The sequence below is a fragment of the Coregonus lavaretus genome, assembly GCF_964263955.1.
Source record: "Coregonus lavaretus genome assembly, chromosome: 2".
Classification (NCBI taxonomy): Eukaryota; Metazoa; Chordata; class Actinopteri; order Salmoniformes; family Salmonidae; genus Coregonus; species Coregonus lavaretus.
In genome coordinates this window covers 11,704,179-11,726,690 of record NC_139989.1, presented here as the reverse complement: position 1 = coordinate 11,726,690, position 22,512 = coordinate 11,704,179, and positions in this window count along the sequence as shown.

Below are 22,512 nucleotides of genomic sequence, written 5' to 3'. Positions count from 1 at the left end.
TTCAGATAGCTCCCTAAGAGTTTGACGAACGGGTCCGTGCACGCGATTCCAGATATCTTTACCTCTGAATAAACTGCCTTTATTATACCATATCCACCCTGTCCAAAGTCTCTACTTGGTCTCAGTTCTCCAGTAAACTTGTGATTATCAACAGTACACAACGGTAACAAACAATTGGGGGAACTCACGGGGCAGATAGTAAGGTCGCAGTGACACAGAAAGCAGTTCAATGTCGGGGGTACAGAGTCGCTCTCTTACCAGGATCGCGGTCCGCTCTGACCAGGGTGAAGCCGGCCGGCTCCACTTCTCTGTCCGGGACTCTGTCATCCAGCCAAGTCTCCCAGCTGTATTGGATTCCGCTGCCAGCAGCGTTTTCATTATTTAGTCCGTTCGTAGCGGGTATGTACACGATCAACAAGATCAGTCCAAAACCCACCACTGGAAATCCATGGTTGGCAGAATGTTTGTAAACTAAGTCTACAAATTAAAAACATAAAATAACGCCACACTGCAGGTCGCAACAGAGACGCTGCTAGCCGCTATTTTCTTAGTTACGTTCATGGTTACGTCACGTATGACGAAAGCGCGTAAGTGCAAGCCCACAGACACCCATAGAGAATGTATTGAAAGCTTTGAAATTTGAAAAAAATAGATTTTACATGACAGGCTATGAGAGACTTCTGGGCGATTTTCAACCTGACTGAAATCGCCCCAAAAACGGGCGGGGCCATTTGAAGCACGACTTTAGCCTGATTTGACATTTAGTGGCAGTCAGATCAGATTAGAACACTGATAACTACTGTTGCCGTGATATAATTGATTAGAAAAAAATCCCTTCCTTTTCCCGTTTGGCAGTGCGTCGCCCATATCGCCCTATTGAACAGGCCGTCCCTGCTTTACAGTGTCACAAAACGTTTTGGAGTTAGTGGTTGGGGGAAAACAACAATACATAAAGTGCTGTACAATCTTAGAAAAAAAGGTGCTATCTAAAACCTAAAAGGGTTCTTTGGCTGTCCCCATAGAAGAACCCTTTGAATAACACTTTTTGGTTCCAGTTAGAACCCTTTTGGGTTCCATGTAAAACCCTTTCCACAGTGGGTTCTACATGAAACCCAAAAGAGTTCTCCTATGGGGACAGCCGAAGAACCCTTTTGGAGCCCTTTTTCTAAACAGTGTAGCTACTATCTTTCTGGATTGCTGAAGTAGTTACTAGGGACTCCCCTGAGGAGAGCAGATGTTTCTTCCACAGGCCTTCAAACAGAGGAAATGGCTCTCTCTTAGGCGTTATGCCAGGCTCACATAATGGGGTGCCTGCAATCTGTATGTATTATCAAATGCTAATGACCAAACCATGGCTTGGCAAACCTTCTGAAATGCTCCCTGTCTCTCTCTCTCTCTGTTGCATCTTGAAAGCGGTGGAATTTCAAAGAGCCATGCTACTTGAAACTACAGTGCCAACTTGAGAACTGACTTTCATTCAGTGGGCATCTCTCAGCATCTTTAATTATTTAATGCTATTTGGTCTCTGATTTGAATTACAGATTGGGTACAGTCAATAAATAGTTACATGCAGTTTTGTGAGGAAATGTCCTCCGTAGAGTCTCAGGGTTAAATTTGATCTTTAAGTCATTTAGCAGACGCTCTTATCCAGAGCGACTTACAGTAATGAGTGCATACATTTTTGTCAGTTATCAGTTGCAGCCTTCATCTGCCTTTCCAGCCATTTGAGAGATGGGACTCCTGTATTCACCTGGTCAGCTGCTGAGGACTTGTGGCTTTGTAATTGGAGTTGTCCATCTCCTAGACTGGCTGCCCGCCAGGATTTGAGAGGCCAGTCTACCGTACATTTTCCGGTAACCCTGGGTGGTGGCCCTAACCGGGTGCTGTCAGCCGGAGGCAGGGGCATCACTCCCTGAGGTAGCATGCACGGCAGAGCGATGCAAAGCAGAGCAGAGCAAAGTGAAGCAAAGCAAAGCAAAGCAAGCGTGGAAAAAGCAAAACAAAGCTACCCGCTACCACTACGGTTCTTTCTGTGTCAGAGTTTGAAGGGAAATTATCATAAATAACAAGACCGTTCCTGGTGAGTATGTCAAAGGGACTACAGTGCGTACCCTAAAAAATATCCCCCCAGAACAGCGTGAATACACAATAGACCTTTGTCAGCAAAAATACACATTGTAATGAGGATATCTGCAGATCATGCGTCGATGAACCGTCGGCCACACTGAGCAAGTATTTGGAGAGCCTCGTTTGCTCGGTTCAAAGCAAAGCAAACAGACTGCCTAAACAACGTGTCCCATATCCCCTCAGGATGAGCACTGCTTTTACGAGGCAATATCAATGCGCTGGGTATACTGTAGCCTATGATTGATCTCTACTTATTACAGTGCATTCGGAAACTATTCAGACCCCTTGAATTTTTTCCATAATCTGTTACGTTACAGCCTTGTTCTAAAATGGATTGAATTCTTTTTGTTCCCCTAATCAATCTACACACAATACCACATAATGACAAAGCAAAAACAGGTATAATATTGTATTGTAAAAATTAAAAACAGAAATACATTATTTACATAAGTATTCATACACTTTGCTATGAGACTCGAAATTGAGCTCAGGTGCATCCTGTTTCCATTGATCATCCTTGAGATGTTTCTACAACTTGATTGGAGTCTACCTGTTGGAAATTCAATTGATTGGACATGATTTAGAAAGGCACACACCTGTCTATATAAGGTCCCACCAGTTGACAGTTGACAGGTTGAAGGAATTGTCCGTAGAGCTCCGAGACAGGATTGTGTTGCGGCACAGATCTGCAGCATTGAAGGTCCCCAAGAACACTGTGGCCTCCATCATTCTTAAATGGAAGAAGTTAGGAACCACCAAAACTCTTCCTAGAGCTGGCCGCCCGGCCAAACTGAGGAATCGGGGGAGAAGGGCCTTGGTCAGGGAGGTGACCAAGAACCCGATGGTCACTCTGACAGAGCTCCAGAGTTCCTCTGTGGAGATGGGAGAACCTTCCAGAAGGACAACCATCTCTGCAGCACTCCACCAATCAGGCCTTTATGGTAGAGTGGCCAGACGGAAGCCACTCCTCAGTAAATGGCACATGACTGCACGCTTGGAGTTTGCCAAAAGGCACCTAAAGGACTCTTAGACCATAAGAAACAAGATTTTCTGGTCTGATGACACCAAGATTGAGCTCTTTGGCCTGAATGTCAAGCGTCACATCTGGAGGAAACCTGGCACCATCCCTACAGTGGAGCATGGTGGTGGCAGCATCATGCTGTGAGGATGTTTTTCAGTGGCAGGGACTGGGAGACTAGTTAGAATCGAGGGAAAGATTAACGGAGCAAAGTACAGAGAGATCCTTAATGAAAACCTGCTCCACAGCGCTCAGGACCTCAGACTGGGGCGACGGTTCACCTTCCAACAGGACAATACATTATGGGGTATTGTGTGTAGATTGAAGAAGGAAATGTTTTTTTAAATCCATTTTAGAATAAGGCTGTAACGTAACAAAATGTGGAAAAAGTCAAGGGGTCTGAATACTTTAATACTTTCCGAATGCACTGTGTATATTCCCTGCTACTGATCTCCTGCAGTGAGCATTGAGGTATAAAAAACTGGAGACTGCGTCCAAGATGGTCGACCGTTGTTTTCAACATAATCTACTCACGTTCGCATACACCGTTTCGTGGTTGCTGCGCACTAGCACTCAGCGCACACTGGACAGACAGCAGTATCGCTCGAACATGCTCCTGGAACTCTGCCAGAGCATGCCAAGCATGTGGACAGCTAAACAAGCCAACGGACACTTCTCCCTGGGCAGCTGGGCTCATGACGTCAGAGCATGAATATAAAATGTTAATTTCTTCGGCTGTGAGTGATGATTTTAAAAAAAAACTTCTCTATGGAAATTGTCTTGCTGGGCTTCTGTTAAACTGCAATACCGAAGATGAACCCTGGGAGTTTGAAAGCATATTTCCGGACCGGAACCCTGGGGCCTTGGCAGTGATTCAAGCACTAGCATAATGGTCAGCTTCACATAAGTAGAAATGCATCTATCCCCCTCTTGTGCCTAATGTACTCAGGTGGCGGACTTGGAGGTCCCAGGCAGAGGCCAGTCTGCGTATTGATTATTGCTAAACAACCATTTTCAAGTCTTGCCATAGATTTTCAAGCAGATTTAAGTCAAAACTGTAACTCGGCCGCTCAGGAACATTCAGTGTCTTCTTGGTAAGCAACTGCAGTGTAGATTTGGCCTTGGGTTTTAGGTTATTGTCCTGCTCAAAGGTGAATTAATCTCCCAGTGTCTGGTAAAAAGCAGACTGAACCAGGTTTTCTTCTAGGATTTTGCCTGTGGTTAGCTCCATTCCATTTCTTTTTTATCCTGAAAAACTCCCCAATCCTTAACGATTACAAGCATACCCATAACATGATGCAGCCACCACTATGCTTGAAAATATGGAGAGTGGTACTCAGTAATATGTTATATTGGATTTGCCCCAAACGTAACACTTTGTATTCGGGACAAAAAGTTAATTGCTTTGCTTTTTTTTTGTTCAGCATTACTTTAGTGCCTTGTTGCAAACAGGATGCATGTTTTTATTCTGTACAAGCTTCCTTCTTTTCACTCTGTCAATTAGATTAGTATTGTGGAGTAACTACAATGTTGTTGATCCATCCTCAGTTTTCTCCTATTACAGCCATTAAACTCTGTAACTGTTTTAAAGTCACCATTGTGCTCATGGTGAAATCCATTAGCGGTTTCCTTCCTCTGCAGCAACTGAGTTAGAAAGGACGCCTGTATCTTTGTGTCACGTCTACACCCACTCCCCTGCTCCGGCGTTCGACGTCGCCTGTTTACTAACCACCGGTCCTGGCAACCCATCTTTATGCACACCTGGCAACCCTCATTACGCACACCTGTATCTCATCATCAGTCACACCTGCACTTCATTACTCCCTTGATTACTCACCCTTTATATAGTACTCCATGTACTTCCATGTTCATTATTATTTAACTCACTAACTGCACTTGTTTCCTGATTCCCTGCGCCTACGTTACACTTTGTAGTGACTGGGTGCATTGATATGCCATCCAAAGTTTAATTAGTAACTTAACCATGCTCAAAGGGATATTCAATGTCTGCTTCTTTTCTTTTTTTTTACACATCTACCAATGGCGAGGCATTGGAAAACCTCCCTGGTCTTTGTGGTTGAATCTGTGTTTGAAATTCACTGCTGGACTGAGGGACCTTACAGATAATTGTATGTGTGGGGTACAGAGATCTTGTTAAACACTATTATTGCACACAGAGTGAATCCATGCAACTTATGTGACTTGTTAAGCACATTTTCCCTCCTGAACGTATTTAGTATTGGCATAACAAAGGGGTTGAATACTTACTGACTCAAGACATTTCAGCTTTTCATTTTTAATGAATGTGTAAAAATCTAAAAAAAAACAGTTCCACTTTGACCTCATGGGGTATTGTGTATAGGCAAGTGACAAACACATATCTACATTTAATCAATTTTAAATTCAGGCTGTAACACAACAAAATGTGGAAAAGGTCAAAGGGTGTGAATACTTTCTGAAGGCACTGTAGGTCACTCAAATATCCAATTAATGGTGGCCAATATTGAGGCTACCCTCACATATCTGAAATTACATGATCAATTGATTTTGATTGTTTACTGATCATGAAAAGCATGCCGTTAGTAACTGAGCTAAATGTGCACAATTGTTTTGCATGGAATTACCAGAAATTTGTAGATCTGACTATGCTCTTCAAGAGGTGATGATATTACAACCAAATAGTTAACATTTATTTAACAATCCTTTGAAAACGGCACGCGGTTTTCAATGGTTTTAACGGAGCTGGGGGTCTCCTTGCCCCCTAGCAGGCAAATCCAATGCTCTGCACCTTATTGTGACGTTTTATTGATAACGACCTATACATGAAGTATGTTACTTGTCATTCAGTTGTTATATTGCATTCTATAGGGCCTGAAATAATGAGCAACCATTCATCAGATTTATTTGATAAGCCTTTTATGCTTCCTTGTAAACATTGTACTCACCATCTCAAATGTCATTTCTAGAAGACACATTTGCTGCAAATGTATTGCTGCAAACGTGATTTATGAATGTAAATGAATTATTATGTGAATTAATTATGTGATAATTGGGTATGCATAATACCATACTTATGTGCCAAATGGTTTTCTGTACATTGTAACAATGTGCCTGCTGGTGCATAATTTGAAAATGTTATAATAAATGTATGCACTGAGAAGAGCAATACGTGTCATTATCTCTGGGAAAATATGTTGCATTGCAAACACAGCATAGCCACTGAAATACAATACCATGAAAAGCACTAAATAAACCCTGCATACTACAGCTGTTTGCAGCCAGCATTTGAAAATAAGTGTTTGGGTAAAGTCCTAGATATCCTATATTCCATATCCTAAGAAGGTGTGTGTGTATGTGTGTTTGTGTGTGTGTTAATCTGGTATTTATTTGACCTAGAATGCCAGGTTACTCACTGCAGATTTAGGGACAATCTTTTTTTTTGCCCTTCAGCACAAGGTGCAGGCAGCGATATCCCACCTGCTTCATTATACATTGTGTGAGGCTATGTGCTGCACTATTTGTCCTGAATATGAGCATCTGTGCCATTCATTGAACACAGCTTACAGTACACACAGGCATACACAGGTTTAAGAGGTACTGTAAGCCAAGTTGGGGCATAGATTCATTTGTTACAGGATGTGTCTGTGTATTGACTTATGCATTGGGGCTGTGATGCCTATCTTATTGCAAAAACATCACTTTCTGTGGCTTATCAATGATACCATGTCTGCGAACATTATTAAAAGCATCCTGAACTTTTGGTGACCCATTTGCACAGCTTTATGAAACAGAGCTGTGTCTGTGCTTATTCCTCAGTCAACTGCAGAAATGTGATTGAGTTCTGAAGCTTATATCAAGTAGTGAATCAGGTCTTGCAAAATGAGCCATTGTCTGCTATGGTCTCCTACAGTGGGGTGACACCATAAACAATGGTATGCTACAGATTCAAATACACAGTAAGCATAACCCAAAATCATAACCCAATAAATGCCATTCTAGTGTGGCTGGGAAAAATCAAATCCTCGGGGACCAGATGTCCTCTTCGGCAACGCTGAAGTTACTGCCATGTTCACCGGAGAGCATTTAGGAGGTGACAGTCACACAGTCGACAAGGTGTCAGACTCTAGTAGATGCATTATTTCATTAGATGTCATTACTGTGACATAGCAATCAGCTACCTGCCTGTCACAGGCCCTTACTGGGGATGTCAGCCTGTATGCTGTTGAATAATGGAGTGATACTGGGCACATAACCTGCCCATTTAACTACTACAGCAGCATGTGATGGATGGATGGATGGATGGGGAGTCACATTCCGCCTCCCCATGTAGATTGGCGGTGGCGTGTCTCATTCACACACTCCCATTCGCTCACTGTCAGCAAACTAGCTCTGCTATTATGTGTGTCAAACGCCAGGGAAATCTGAAGTTGTTGTCCTGACGTAGAAGCTGAGAGAAAATGGCTGACGGCTAGAAAGGCTAGCCAAGTCTCCATAATTTTTTCTACATACAAAGCATAATTATCACCTGGCAGCGGAAGGGAATGTGCGTGACCATCAACTGAAAACTTAAGTCAAAGTAAGTCAGGAAAACTGCCATTGGCAATGTCCCTCCACATCCACCATTTAAAAAATGAGTGACTCACCTAAATAATTATATTAAAAGCCAGCCTTGATGATGCATTCTCTTTTGAAACAACCATTTGTCATGCTCGTGAAGTGAATTGTGGCTCTGATAAATATTTTTCCAAAGAGCATTCTTATAAAAACTGAGATTATGATGAAATATTATTGGAAAAGAGTCACAGATATTTACCTACAAGGCAACAGCCAACATTTAAGAGCACTATGCTAAATAAAAGGGTATTGATTGCCTGAATGAAATGCCTACTCTGAAATGCCTACCCCCCGTGTTGCTCTTACTTATCACACCATCACCATCAATTTAGGAGTGGCCATATAGAATGAGAGCAGGGTTACCTGTGACACGTACTGAGTATACGAAGAGGCAGGAATTAACAAGGTCAAGGTTCACTTAACAATGAGCAAGAGAAATAACTAAGATAGAGTAACCGACACGAAGCTTAACAATCACACACAACATCATCCAGAACAGTCCAGGGCTAAATAGGGGTTGTGATGAGATGATGAGGTGCAGGTGCGCTGTAGGTCATTAGGGTGCGTTAGGTTTCCATTCCGGTGTTGCCGAGGTGGTGCGCTCAGACCGGTGGCTCAGTAGACCGGCGAATCAGAGCGCCGGAGGGGAGCAATGGGAGGAGACGTGACATTACCCCATCATCATCATCATCCTCGTCATCATCATCATCATCATCATCATCTTAACAATTTCCATGGATGCCCCTGATATATCTAAATGCACACAAAAAGGCCATATGGATGTTTACCCTGTCGTGTATGACGATTATGACTATTTTAGAGGAACAAAGAAAATATGTTTATCTTAGTTCAAAAGTAGCCAGTTGTAGGGTGACGCCCCAGGGGAGACTGGTGATTGGACCGCAGAGGGAGCAACCCATATTTTTACATTGTTTATAAGTATATGCTGGAGGCACAGGAAAGCAGAGCAGCCATTACAATTCGAGGACACTGCTCTCCGGGGGTTTCATGACACCTGTAACTCATGCTGAAAGCTTGTGATATGAATAAACTTATGATCAAAGGTTCAGTATGAGCGGACTCCTTTGTTTGACAGCAATGAGCACCAGCATTCGACGCGATACGACAACCCCTTCCCCAGCTTTAACCCCCAGCTGAACCAACACAACCCCTAATCATCTCATGTACATTGTGCCACTACTGAAATGGCTCGCTCAGTGGCCTGGGCCTAATCATTAACAGTTCACACATTCTTATAATAGCTACACCTGGTGCTGAATCATCCCCATTCTATTCAATGGTGCATCTGGCATCATTGCAGACATTCCAGTAAGTTCCTGTCCTAGCATCTCTAGTTGTGGAACAATCCAAACAGGCACAGCAGAGGCTCTTCACTCTGGGCTTTTAGGATAATGCTAGTGATGGCAGGACAGCTCTGTCATAAACAGGGAGGTCATAATAATACTGACCCACTCTGCCTGCCTCCAATCCAGCGGAACACTGGAGAAAGAAACCGCCTGAAAATGGATGACAGTCAAATTGGTGTGGATGCGGGCAGACAGGTGTGAAAGGAGAGAGTTAGCCCTTTAGCACTGAGTCATAGATTCTATTGTATCTGCTGGGGATTTTAGCTAGTGCCTTGGCTAGGGCACGGACGAGAGGAGTGGGAGGATAACACAGCAGCAAGCACTCTGTTTGCAGTGAGACTAATTACCAGTATGTAATAATAATTTGGCAGCCTTAGCCTAAGCCTGAATAATATACTTCCCTCTCTATATTCAATGAAGATCAAATGTTGTGAGGGAGAAAAGCTTCTATATCACAGTAGATCCCTCAATGCCAAAGCCAGATATTATTTTTTTCAATTGACAGTGTTTACAATGGCTTTTCACGACAGAGACGGGCAGATGGCTTTCAAAGTTTCGTTTTGGTGTGCCTTTAACTGAATAGTGAATACAGCATTCTACTGCATTATCAGTGTTATCTTGTGCCTAACCATGAAGCCAGTTCTGAAATGGCCTTGATTGTCCCTCTCTTCAATTTGATGAATGGGTATTTTCATTTGGATTGGGGGACAGTTGATATTTCACATTAATAAAAGCAATGTGCCAGCCACTGCGTGCCGAAACGTTTGTTAGGTGTTCCCTTTAAATTGTTGGGAGTATATTCAGTGTGCGACTTTCTTTCTTTTCATACAATGGGCCAGGACAGGACCTCAAGGTTAAAACAAATAAAGCATGCAATCTGGAATACTCAACATATGCAACTATTGGAGCTGGAGGCAGAAAACATAGTCAGTGTGACATCATGTGATGATGAGCACAAGTGACATTATGGACTTCTGGCCAGAGCAATGGCCAGAAAAACAAGCTGTTCCGGACGTCTGTGTGATCACACTCTCTGTAGTCGATGTGAGTAAGACCTTTAAACAAGTTCACATTCACAAGTCCGCAGGGACAGACATATTACCAGGATGCGTACTCAGAGCATGCACTGACCAGCTGGCAAGTGTCTTCACTGATATTTTCAACCTCTCCCTGACCCAGTCTGTAATACCTACATGTTTCAAGCAGACCACCATAGTCCCTGTGCCCAAGAACGCCAAGGTAACCTGTCTAAATGACTATTGCCATGTAGCACTCACATCTGTAGCCATGAAATGCTTTGAAAGGCTGGTCATGGCTCACATCAACACCATCATCCCAGACACCCTGGACCCACTCCAACTCGCATACTGCCCCGACAGATTCACAGATGACGCTATCTCTATTGCACTCCACACTGCCCTTTCCCACCTGGACAAAAGGAACACCTACTTGAGAATGCTGTTAATTGACTATAGCTCAGTGTTCAACACCATAGTACCCTTCAAGCTCATCACTAAGCTAAGGAGCCTGAGACTGAACACCTCCCTCTGCAACTGGATCCTGGATTTTCTGACGGGCCGCCCCCAGGTGGTGAGGGTCGGTAACAAAACATCCGCCACGCTGACCCTCAACACGGGGGCCTCTCAGGGGTGTGTGCTTAGTCCCCTCCTGTATTCCCTGTTCACCCACAACGGTGGTAGGCCTGATCACCAACGATGATGAGACAGCATATAGGGAGGAGGTGAGAGAACTGGCAGTGTTGTGCCAGGACAACAACCTCTCCCACAACGTCAGTAAGACAAAGGAGCTGATCGTGGACTACAGAAAATGGAGGGCCAAGCAAGCCCCCATTCACATCAACAGGGCTGTGGAGCGGGTCAAGAGCTTCAAGTTCCTCTGTGTCCACATCACTAAGGACCTATCATGATCCAAACAAACCAACACAGTCGTGAAGAGGGTACGACAACGCCTCTTCCCCTTCAGGAGGTTGAAAGAAATTGTCATGGGCACTCAGATCCTTAAAAACTTACACGGCTGCACCATTGAGAGCATCTTGACTGGCTGCATCACCACTTCTTATGGCAACTGCTTGGCATCTGACTGCAAGGCGCTACAGAGGGTAATGCGTACGGCCCAGTACATCACTGGGGCCGAGCGCGCTGCCATCTATGACCTCTATACCAGGCGGTGTCAAAGACTTCAGCCACCCAAGTCATAGACTGTTCTCTTTGCTACCACACGGCAAGTGGTACCGGAGCGCCAAGTCTGGGACCAAAAGGCTCCTGAGCAGCTTCTACCCCCAAGTCATAAGACTGCTGAACAGTTAATCAAATGGCTACCCGGACGATTTGCATTGACACACCTTTTTTTTCTTCCACCAACTCTCTTACACTGGCTCTATGCACACTCACTGGACTCTGCCGACACACTCACACATACTACACTGACACTCCAACACACACACACACATGCATATTGATGCCACACACACACACACACTCACACAGACACACTTTCACACTCTTTCACACGCTTCACATACGCTGCTGCTACTCTGTTTATTATCTATCCTGATTGCCTAGTCACTTTTACCCCTACCTACAGTATATGTACATAATACTCAATTACGTCCACTACCTCGTACTCCTGCACATTGACTCGGTACCGGGACTCCTTGTGTATAGCCTCGTTATTGTTATTTTATTGTGTTACTATTTCCTTTTTTGGGGGGCAAAATTGTCTTAATTTTTAACTCTGTATTGTTAGGAAAGGGCTTGTAAGTAAGCATTTCACAGTAATAATAATAAATAATAATAATATGCCATTTAGCAGACGCTTTTATCCAAAGCGACTTACAGTCATGTGTGCATACATTTTTTTGGGGGACCCAGGTCTGCTCCATTCCATGTATAGCAGAGCTGATTAGAGGGTCTTTGCCTAACCAATGTTGTTGATATTCAAAAGAAAAGTGCCAAAGCATATTCTTCTAGATATGTTATTTAATCACTCTCTATGGGCATTGGTAGTCAGCTTCATTACAGCAATGAAATGCACCTATCCGGTGTGTGTGACAATAAAACATTATATATCTGACAAATTCTTGGCAATCCCAGGGACTCGTCACAATACGAGATTCAGATGTCCAAAACCGTTCATAATGAACCTCCAAGTGGGAACTACGAGTGGGAAACCTGGGTAACATCATTTTACCCTCAACTTCCCTACTTCAGAGGAGCATGTGAATACATCATAATGCCATGGGATGGAGTCGAACCCTTAGGCTCATTGAATTGCCTTTCAACATTGTGGTTGTGTCTCATGGACATTGGTGTCTTGGGGTATTTGTAGTTATCAGTTTGGGTTGTGACGATGACACTCAAGTTATCTCCTCCATGCTTCAAATTATTTCCTTAGTTACAAGGGTAACAAATCAAGCACCTTCACAAAGCCACATCGTTTGACATTTCACCTTTTATGGTACTACACCTGTTGTAAACATTATATTTTATTTGATGTGACGTGATGTTTCACTGGGCAAAGGAGTCAGAGGGAGACGGGATCATTAATATTTCACTATTTCACTATTCATCTTGATTTATTATGTGACAGGTACTTTTACCATTGACATTAATGAAGCAAACATGGACATGCTTTACTATGCTCTCTGTAACATGGTAATTACTGGGTACGCATATGGACGGCTGCATCCAAGTGTCATTATGAATTAGCCGTTGTTAGCGGTTAGCGTCTACTGTATCTATTAGGGTAATTAGGCACCTGTTAGCTGACAAATGTGTTTTAATGTACACACACTGAATGTGTACAGTCATCTAATTGGAAAAATTATATTTCTGTTTTGTAGACAGGCCAGACTTGATGGCTGTTTCCCCCAAGTGACATAATTAATACAAATCAAGCCAAATTACATGATAATGTTCAATTAAAACTTTTTGTTCACTACATATCTTCAGAGTGACTGTCTCCTAACCTCTGGTAAGAGCAACTGATTGTATATAAAATGCTTCAATATGTTTAATACTGCAAATATACATTTTAAATATAAGTACACCAAAGACCTATCAAACTACTTTTTATCTAAGTTTGTCTCAATCAAAACCTACTAGATAAACATTCAACCCTGTGGACAAGATGAGCTGGTCAAATATAAAAACAACTGACGAGTAAGTAGACTGAGTTTTAATGCTACAGAGACCCTCTGTGATGTTTTCCTTAGGGCATCTGTCAGAGAAAGCTCAGATTGTAGATGTTCTTTATCCCACATTCTCAGTTTCTTTCTTTGTATGATTATTTTTTTCTCCAAGGCTATATTGATAAAGATATTCACCAGCTTTCTGTCTGGATTTCCAGTGTAGGAGGCGACCTGGATTGTGTCCATCAGCATTTATACAACTGTGTAGATAGAGAATATGGGCAAATCTGCCTTGTTCAATATTGTACTGCGACTTTATTATCATTTGTCTCACGACCTTGTTGGCTAAAACCAGGTTTAACCACCTCCAGAGCAGGTTTCAATTCTTAAACACAGTTACACAGGGATAGTTTGGGTGCAAACATGAATAGTTAGAACACAAACAGTGATGTAGTGGTAAAAAAATAGGTGGGTAAACTATGATCGCTGTTAGCGCTGAGTAAAGTAACACTCCCTATACTTTCAGTGAATTTTTGTGCAAAAGGCGGGTAAACGCTCGCACAAAATAAAAAATGTGGGTAAATAACGCTTATGTATATTTATAGTGCCTTCAGAAAGTATTCATACCCCTTGACTTATTCCACATTTTGTTGTGTTACAGTCTGAATTCAACATGGATTAAATATATGTTTTTTTTTCACCCATCTACACACAATACCCCATAATGACAAAATGAAAACATGTTTTTAGAATTTGTTGCAAATTTATTGACAATGAAATACAGAAGTTGAAGTCGGAGGTTTACATACACATACACTTGTTTTTCAACCACTCCACAAATTTCTTGTTGACAAACTATAGTTTTGGCAAGTCGGTTAGGACATCTACTTTGTGCATGACACAAGTAATTTTTCCAACAATTGTTTAAAGACAGATTATTTCTCTTATAATTCACTATATCACAATTCCAGTGGGTCAGAAGTTTACATACACTAAGTTGACTGTGCCTTTAAATAGCTTGGAAAATTCCAGAAACTTATGTCATGGCTTTAGAAGCTTCTGATAGGCTAATTGACAACATTTGAATAAATTGGAGGTGTACCTGTGGATGTATTTCAAGGCCTACCTTCAAACTCAGTGCCTCTTTGCTTGACATAATGGGAAAATCAAAAGAAATCAGCCAAGACCTCAGAAAAAAAATTGTAGACCTCCACAAGTCTGGTTCATCCTTGGGAGCAATTTCCAAACGCCTGAAGGTACCACATTCATCTGTACAAACAATAGTACGCAAGTATAAACACCATGGGACCACGCAGCCATCAAACCGCTCAGGAAGGAGATGCGTTCTGTCTCCTAGAGATGAACGTACTTTGGTGCGAGAAGTGCAAATCAATCCCAGAACAACAGCAAAGGACCTTGTGAAGATGCTGGAGGAAACAGGTACAAAAGTATCTATATCCACAGTAAAACGAGTCCTATATCGACATAACCTGAAAGGCCGCTCAGCAAGGAAGAAGCCACTGCTCCAAAACCGCCATAAAAAAACCAGACTACAGTTTGCAACTGCACATGGGGACAAAGATCATACTTTTTGGAGAAATGTCCTCTGGTCTGATGAAACAAAAATTTAACCGTTTGGCCATAATGACCATCGTTATGTTTGGAGGGAAAAGGGTGGCGGCTTGCAAGCCAAAGAACACCATCCCAATTGTGAAGCACGGGGGTGGCAGCATCATGCTGTGGGGGTGCTTTGCTGCAGGAGGGACTGGTGCACTTCACAAAATAGATGGCATCACGAGGAAGGAAATGTATTTGGATATATTGAAGCAACATCTCAAGACATCAGTCAGGAAGTTAAAGCTTCGTTGCAAATGGGTCTTCCAAATGGACAATGACCCCAAGCATACTTCCAAAGTTGTGGCAAAATGGCTTAAGGACAACTAAATCAAGGTATTGGAGTGGCCATCACAAAGCCCTGACCTCAATCCTATAGAAAATGTGTTTGCAGAACTGAAAAAGCGTGTGCGAGCAAGGAGGCCTACAAACCTGACTCAGTTACACCAGCTCTGTCAAGAGGAATGGGTCAGAATTCACCCAACTTATTGTGGGAAGCTTGTGGAAGGCTACCCGATATGTTTGACCAAAGTTAAACAATTTAAAGGCAATACTACCAAATACTAATTGAGTGTATGTAAACTTCTGACCCACTGGGAATGTGATGAAAGAAATAAAATCTGAAATAAATCATTCTGACATTTCACATTCTTAAAATGAAGTGGTGATCCTAACTGACCTAAAACAGGGAATTCTTACTAGGATTAAATGTCAGGAATTGTGAAAAACTGAGTTTAAATGTATTTGGCTAAGGTGTATATAAACTTCCGACTTCAACTGTAAGTATTTACACCCCTGATGCCTGTTAGAATCACCTTTGGCAGCGATTACAGCTGTGAGTCTTTTTGGGTAAGTCTCTAAGAGCTTTGCACACCTGGATTGTACAATATTTACCCATTTATTATTTTCAAAAATCTTCTAAGCTCTGCCAAATTGGTTGTTGATCATTGCTAAACATCCATTTTCAAGTCTTTCCATAGATGTTAAAGTAGATTTAAGTCAAAACTGTAACTCGGCCGCTCAGGAACATTCACTGTCTTCTTGGTAAGCAACTGCAGTGTAGATTTGGCCTTGGGTTTTAGGTTATTGTGCTACTGAAAGGTGAATTAATCTCCCAGTGTCTGGTGGAAAACAGACTGAGACAGGTTTTCCTCTAGGATTTTGCCTGTTTATTTTTTATTTTATTTATTTCACCTTTATTTAACCAGGTAAGCCAGTTGAGAACAAGTTCTCATTTACAACTGCGACCTGGCCAAGATAAAGCAAAGCAGTGCGATAAAAACAACAACACAGAGTTACATATGGGGTAAAAAAAACAAAGTAAAAAAATACAACAGAAAATATATATACAGTGTGTGCAAATGTAGCAAGTTATGGAGGTAAGGCAATAAATAGGCTATAGTGCAAAATAATTACAATTAGTATTAACACTGGAATGATAGATGTGCAAGAGATGATGTGCAAATAGAGATACTGGGGTGCAAAAGAGCAAAATAAATAACAATATAGGGATGAAGTAGTTGGGTGGGCTAATTTCAGATGGGCTGTGTACAGGTGCAGTGATCGGTCAGGTGCTCTGACAACTGATGCTTAAAGTTAGTGAGGGAGATAAGAGTCTCCAGCTTCAGAGATTTTTGCAATTCGTTCCAGTCATTGGCAGCAGAGAACTGGAAGGAATGGCGGCCAAAGGAGGTGTTGGCTTTGGGGATGACCAGTGAGATATACCTGCTGGAGCGCAGACTACGGGTGTGTGCTGCTATGGTGACCAATGAGCTAAGATAAGGCGGGGATTTGCCTAGCAGTGATTTATAGATGGCCTGGAGCCAGTGGGTTTGACGACGAACATGTAGTGAGGACCAGCCAACAAGAGCGTACAGGTCACAGTGGTGGGTAGTGTATGGGGCTTTGGAGACAAAACGGATGGCACTGTGATAGACTACATCCAATTTGCTGAGTAGAGTGTTGGAGGCTATTTTGTAAATGACATCGCCGAAGTCAAGGATCGGTAGGATAGTCAGTTTTACGAGGGCATGTTTGGCAGCATGAGTGAAGGAGGCTTTGTTGCGAAATAGTAAGCCGATTCTAGATTTAACTTTGGATTGGAGATTCTTAATGTGAGTCTGGAAGGAGAGTTTACAGTCTAACCAGACACCTAGGTATTTGTAGTTGTCCACATACTCTAGGTCAGACCCGTCGAGAGTAGTGATTCTAGTCGGGTGGGCGGGTGCCAGCAGCGTTCGATTGAAGAGCATGCATTTAGTTTTACTAGTGTTTAAGAGCAGTTGGAGGCTACTGAAGGAGTGTTGTATGGCATTGAAGCTCGTTTGGAGGTTTGTTAACGCAGTGTCCAATGAAGGGCCAGATGTATAAGAAATGGTGTCGTCTGCGTAGAGGTGGATCTGAGAGTCACCAGCAGCAAGAGCGACATCATTGATATACACGGAGAAAAGAGTCGGCCCAAGAATTGAACCCTGTGGCACCCCCATAGAGACTGTGCTTAGCTCCATTCAGATTTCTTGCAGTATTACTTTAGTGCCTTGTTGCAAACAGGATGCATTTTTAGGAATATTTTTATTCTGTACAGGCTTCCTTCTTTTCACTCTGTCAATTAGGTTAGTATTGTGAAATAACTACAATGTTGTTAATCCATCCTCAGTTTTCTCCTATCACAGCCATTGAACTCTGTAACTGTTTTAAAGTCACCATTGGCCTCATGGTGAAATACGTGAGCGGTTTCCTTCCTCTCCAGCTACTGAGTTAGGAAGGACGCCTGTATCTTTGTAGTGACTGGGTGTATTGATACACCATCCAAAGTGTAATTAACTTCACTATGCTCAAAAGGATATTCAGTGTCTACATTTTGTTTTACCCATCTACCAATAGGTGCCCTTCTTTGCAAGGCATTGTAAAACCTCCCTGGTCTTCGTGGTTGAATCTGTGTTTGAAATTCACTGCTCGACTGAGGGACCTTACAGATAATTGTATGTGTGGGGTACAGAGATGAGGTAGTCATTCAAAAGTCATGTTAAGTCTATGTAACTTATTATGTGACTTAAGCACATTTTTACTCCTGAACTTATTTAGGCTGCCATAACAAAGGACTTGAATACTTATTGACTCAAGACATTTCAGATGTTCATTTTTAATACATTTGTAACATTATGGGGTATTTAAAATGGTTGTTTAGCAATAATCAACAACCAATTTGACAGAGATTAAGAATTTTGAAAAGAATAATGGGCAAATAATGTAACATCCAGGTGTGCAAAGCTCTTATAGACTTACCCAGAAAGACTCACAGCTGTAATCGCTGCCAACGGTTATTCTAACATGTATTCACTCAGGAATGTGAATACTTATGTAAATTAGATATTTCTGTATTTCATTTTCAAAAAATTCTAAAAACATGTTTTCACTTTGCCATTATAGGGTATTGTGTGTAATATGCTTGAATGTAATTCTAAGCACCATGTTGCCTAAAAAAAGAGAGATTCTAGGTGGTCCTCATAACGCCGACCACTGGCTAGCATCCATGCCTACTGAAGCCAGTACAAGTTTGTAGCTAGGCTTCAGACCATGTTCTACACCTGCACATATTCAACGCTAATTGAGGAAAGCACTTTTGGGAAACACTGTGCCAACGATTGGCATGGAAAACTGTATGCCAAAGAACAATACAGTTGGCCTATTAAAGAGAGAGCATTAGGAAAGAAGTCTATGTTGAACACAACACTATGGTTGCCTTCAATTATGACGTCTCAACTAGCCTGCAGGGATGGAGTAATAGCTGAAATAGCCATAATGAGCTGTGTAGAGACAATTGCGAAACAAGCACATCACATTGAATTTTTGAATAATCAAGTTACCATTTGACATAGCAGATTCCTTTTTGTTTATGATGATGGTTTGAATAACAGGACTTAACTACACTTAATCTATTCTGTTCTGAACTCAACAACCATTTTATTTTTATCGAGGTAAGTTGAATGCCATTTTTTTATTTTACCTTTATTTAACTAGGCAACGCTGGGCCAATTGTGTGCCGCCCTATGGGACTCCCAATCACGGCCGGATTGTGATACAGCCTGGAATCAAACAAGGGTCTGTAGTGACGCCTCTAGCACTTTTGTAATTTTTTAAAATTGTATATGTAGAACTGTTGAGCTATGCACATTTGAAAGGGGCTCTCTGAAAGCTGTGAAACAACCTGTACTCAACAATGACAAAGTGCTTTTCAGGAGGAAAAGCTTTTATTATAATAAATCTCTCTATGCAAACAACTGACATAACGAGTTCCACAATCAACAGCCTTCACAATGATCATTTGCATATTGTGGCATTTCTTGGTAGTTTATGACATACTTGATTCTTTAAGTTCAGCTTTTTGTGTTTGACTTCTGATGCAGAAGGCAGCACTCTACAGCAATTTTTTGTCTTATTATGTGCCCATAGCCACGAAACCGACTCTGAAATGGCCTTGAATTCTCGTTCTTCTATTTGATGAATACATCTACATTTCACCTATCTGACACTGCATTACTCATATTCACTTGAATAAAAAACATATAGAGCTATGCAAATGTAGAGAGGGTCGAACCTCTCTGAAACCTGGTAAAACAAACAACTGCATTAGGAGAATAAGCCAGCTCAGTGAAATTGTACTCCTTTCTAACAAGGCTTTGCTGTTTGCTAACACTGTTACAGTTTGCCGTGCACACAAGACCTCAATATTGTTATGCTAATGAGTTTCATACAGCTTCACTTAGTGAGGCACTTTCACCTTTGTGAAATCTGCTGACATGTTTGGCTAGTTTGGGTACTGTGGGAAACGCATACAGCATCATTTATTAGGAATCATTAGGCAAGCAAGTACACTTCAGTTAATTTGTTGTGTTTCTGTATGTTGGTTTTGTTATGTTTTGTCTATCTGTCTTCCCATTATTAATTAATCATGTCAAAGACTTTGAGGACAACAAGCCACTAACCCCAAGTGACGTGGCATGGTCATCCTCAATTTGAAGCCAAGTTGAATTATAGTTGATTGGGACTGTAATGGGCACTGCTTGTGTGAGGGTTTCTGGCAGGTCAGCTCGCTTGACCTGGCCCGGAGGTTAATCGCCATTTACTCCAATGTTATTCTGAAGTGCAATAAAGCGTTTTGTTGCTGACATTACCTATTTTTAGACAAATATCAGCCAAATAATAGACTGTCTTGGGGCTAGCGGCATGGCAAATGAAGGAGTTGACTGCTGCCCAGCAATAGTGTCATTAATCTACACCATAATAATGAGTAATGAAGTGTCTGAGATCATTGTGACCTTCGCCGTGTCACTCCAGTGAAGCTGACTACAAGTCAATTGTTTGCCACTCCACAACAGAGCATCATTATCCTCAATCTACACTCCGCATAGCACCTGAGTAAACAATTAAGATTTTCCAGTCATCGACGTCGTCCTAAAATGAGCACACCAGGAGATTTTCCACCCCCAAAAGCTCTTTTCAGAGCTCAATGCAGATGCTCCTCCATGGCGGCCGGCGACTCCCACGACTTATGTTTCGTGTGTCTAGGGTCCCAGCATGCCAAAGAGGGCGTCTGCAGTCCCCCTAACTGCGCCTCCTGCGCCCTCCTTTCTACAAAGGAGAGGAAGCAGCGCTGGGCGTTTTTTTGGGAGGTGGCCCCGTTGCAGCCGGTGAGGGAGGTGGTGAGGACGCCGACTTGGGCTCCTAAGGGAGGCCACAAGAGGAGGCGCACATGACGGGACGCGGGGGAGCGAATGGAGGACACGTCATCTTCGAACGTGACCACTGTTCCCCCCCACCCTTCGGTTGAAGGGATGGGTGATGATGGTATTGCTTTTGTTGATGTGTTAAATAAAGAGTTGGCTCCACCTGACTTTGTCAAAAAAGAGCCCCTTTTCCATAATACGTCCGAGAGCGTTCAAATCTCACCCTCTCTACCCTACCACTCTAAGCGCCGTTCAGCCCACCAAGGGTGCGTTGCTGAACAGGCATTCAGAGTAGGTACACATAACACTTCAGGTATAAGAAGTGCTTCACATAGCAGACAGCAGTCTCGGTCAAACTCTGACATGTTGACGCAGTCGCTATTTGGGGATGGCACACTATCGCAGACTAAGGTCTCGGTTGGTGCGATTCAGACCCATGCTGTGTTCACGGAGGGCCCGATTGCCACGGTCACGAAGGTGCCCAGTGTATCGGCGCCCCGGCTTCTTTCTGAACGCGCCAATGCTCACCACACTGAGTGTAGTTCAGCCCACCAGAGGTGCAGAGCTGAACGCACGCAGGAGGTGAAAGGAGGAAAGAGACCAAGAAGCCGTCTTGGTTTATCTCAAAGAGACCTCATATTACAGACTCCTAGGAGTATTGTAGTGAGTGGCTCTAATAGCGGATTGCAGTCACCTACGATGACGCAATCGCTTGCTGGGGATGGTGCCCTGTCGCAGGCTGTGACCTCGGTCAGTGCAATTCAGACCCGCGCTGCGTTCACGGAGGGCAGGAATACGACGGTTACGGGTTTAACTGACGTCTCTGCCCCTCCTTCTGGTTCAGAACGCACTAATGTTTCCTCTCCCTTTCATGGGAGGCCCGCCTTGGGCTGTTCCACCACCTCAGTGTTGGGGAACAGCGGCGGCAAGGGCCATAGAGGAATACAGGTCCTTCCTACTGAATGTACCACAGCTTCGCGCTCGGCCGCTTTCTCTGTATTGCTGGCAGTGGCAGCGAAGCTGCACCCTCTCACGCTGGCTACAACAGACGTTGCAGAAGTGTTATGCTCTCCAATTCCATCGGACTCCACCCACATTCAGGGGAGTAGTGGAGACGGTGATGAAAACGCCCGAAAAAGTGGCCGCTCTGGTTTCAGAGATTACGGAACTTTTGGCGAAGGAGGCGGTCACAGTGGTTCCCCAGGAGCAAAGGAACAAGGGGTTATATTCGCCCTACTTCCTGGTGCCCAAAAAGACGGGGGGAATGAGGCCGATATTGGATTTACGCATTCTCAACGAGAGCGTAACCAAACGGCCCTTTCGAATGCTAACGACAAAACGTCTGCTGGAATGTGTCCAGAAAGGAGACTTTTGTGCGAGCATAGACCTAAAGGACGCGTACTTTCATGTGCCGGTACAGCCGCGTCACAGGAAGTTTCTGCGATTCGCCTTTCAAGGGGTGGCGTACGAATACACGAGGATGCCATTTGGGTACGCCCTGGCACCTCGCACGTTTTCCAAGTGTGTGGAGGCGGCATTGGAACCGTTGCGTCGTCAGGGAATACGGCTACTAGCCTACCTAGACGACCTACTGGTTCTCGCCCCGTCAGCAGAGCTGGCGATCACTCACACAACACAGACAGTGATTCATCTCACACGTCTGGGGTTCGCTGTGAATTGGAAAAAAAGCACGCCCTGGCCCAGTCATCAGATTGTCTACCTGGGGATACAGCTAGACACTGTAATGATGAGGGCTCGAATTTCGGACCCCCGAAGGGTAGCCTTGTTGCTAGCCCTGAGGAAGTGTCGTCCGAATCACACGGTGACGGCGCTGTCGATCATGTCACTCTTGGGTCTCATGTCGTCAGCCCACTCTGTGGTTCCGCTGGGACTCCT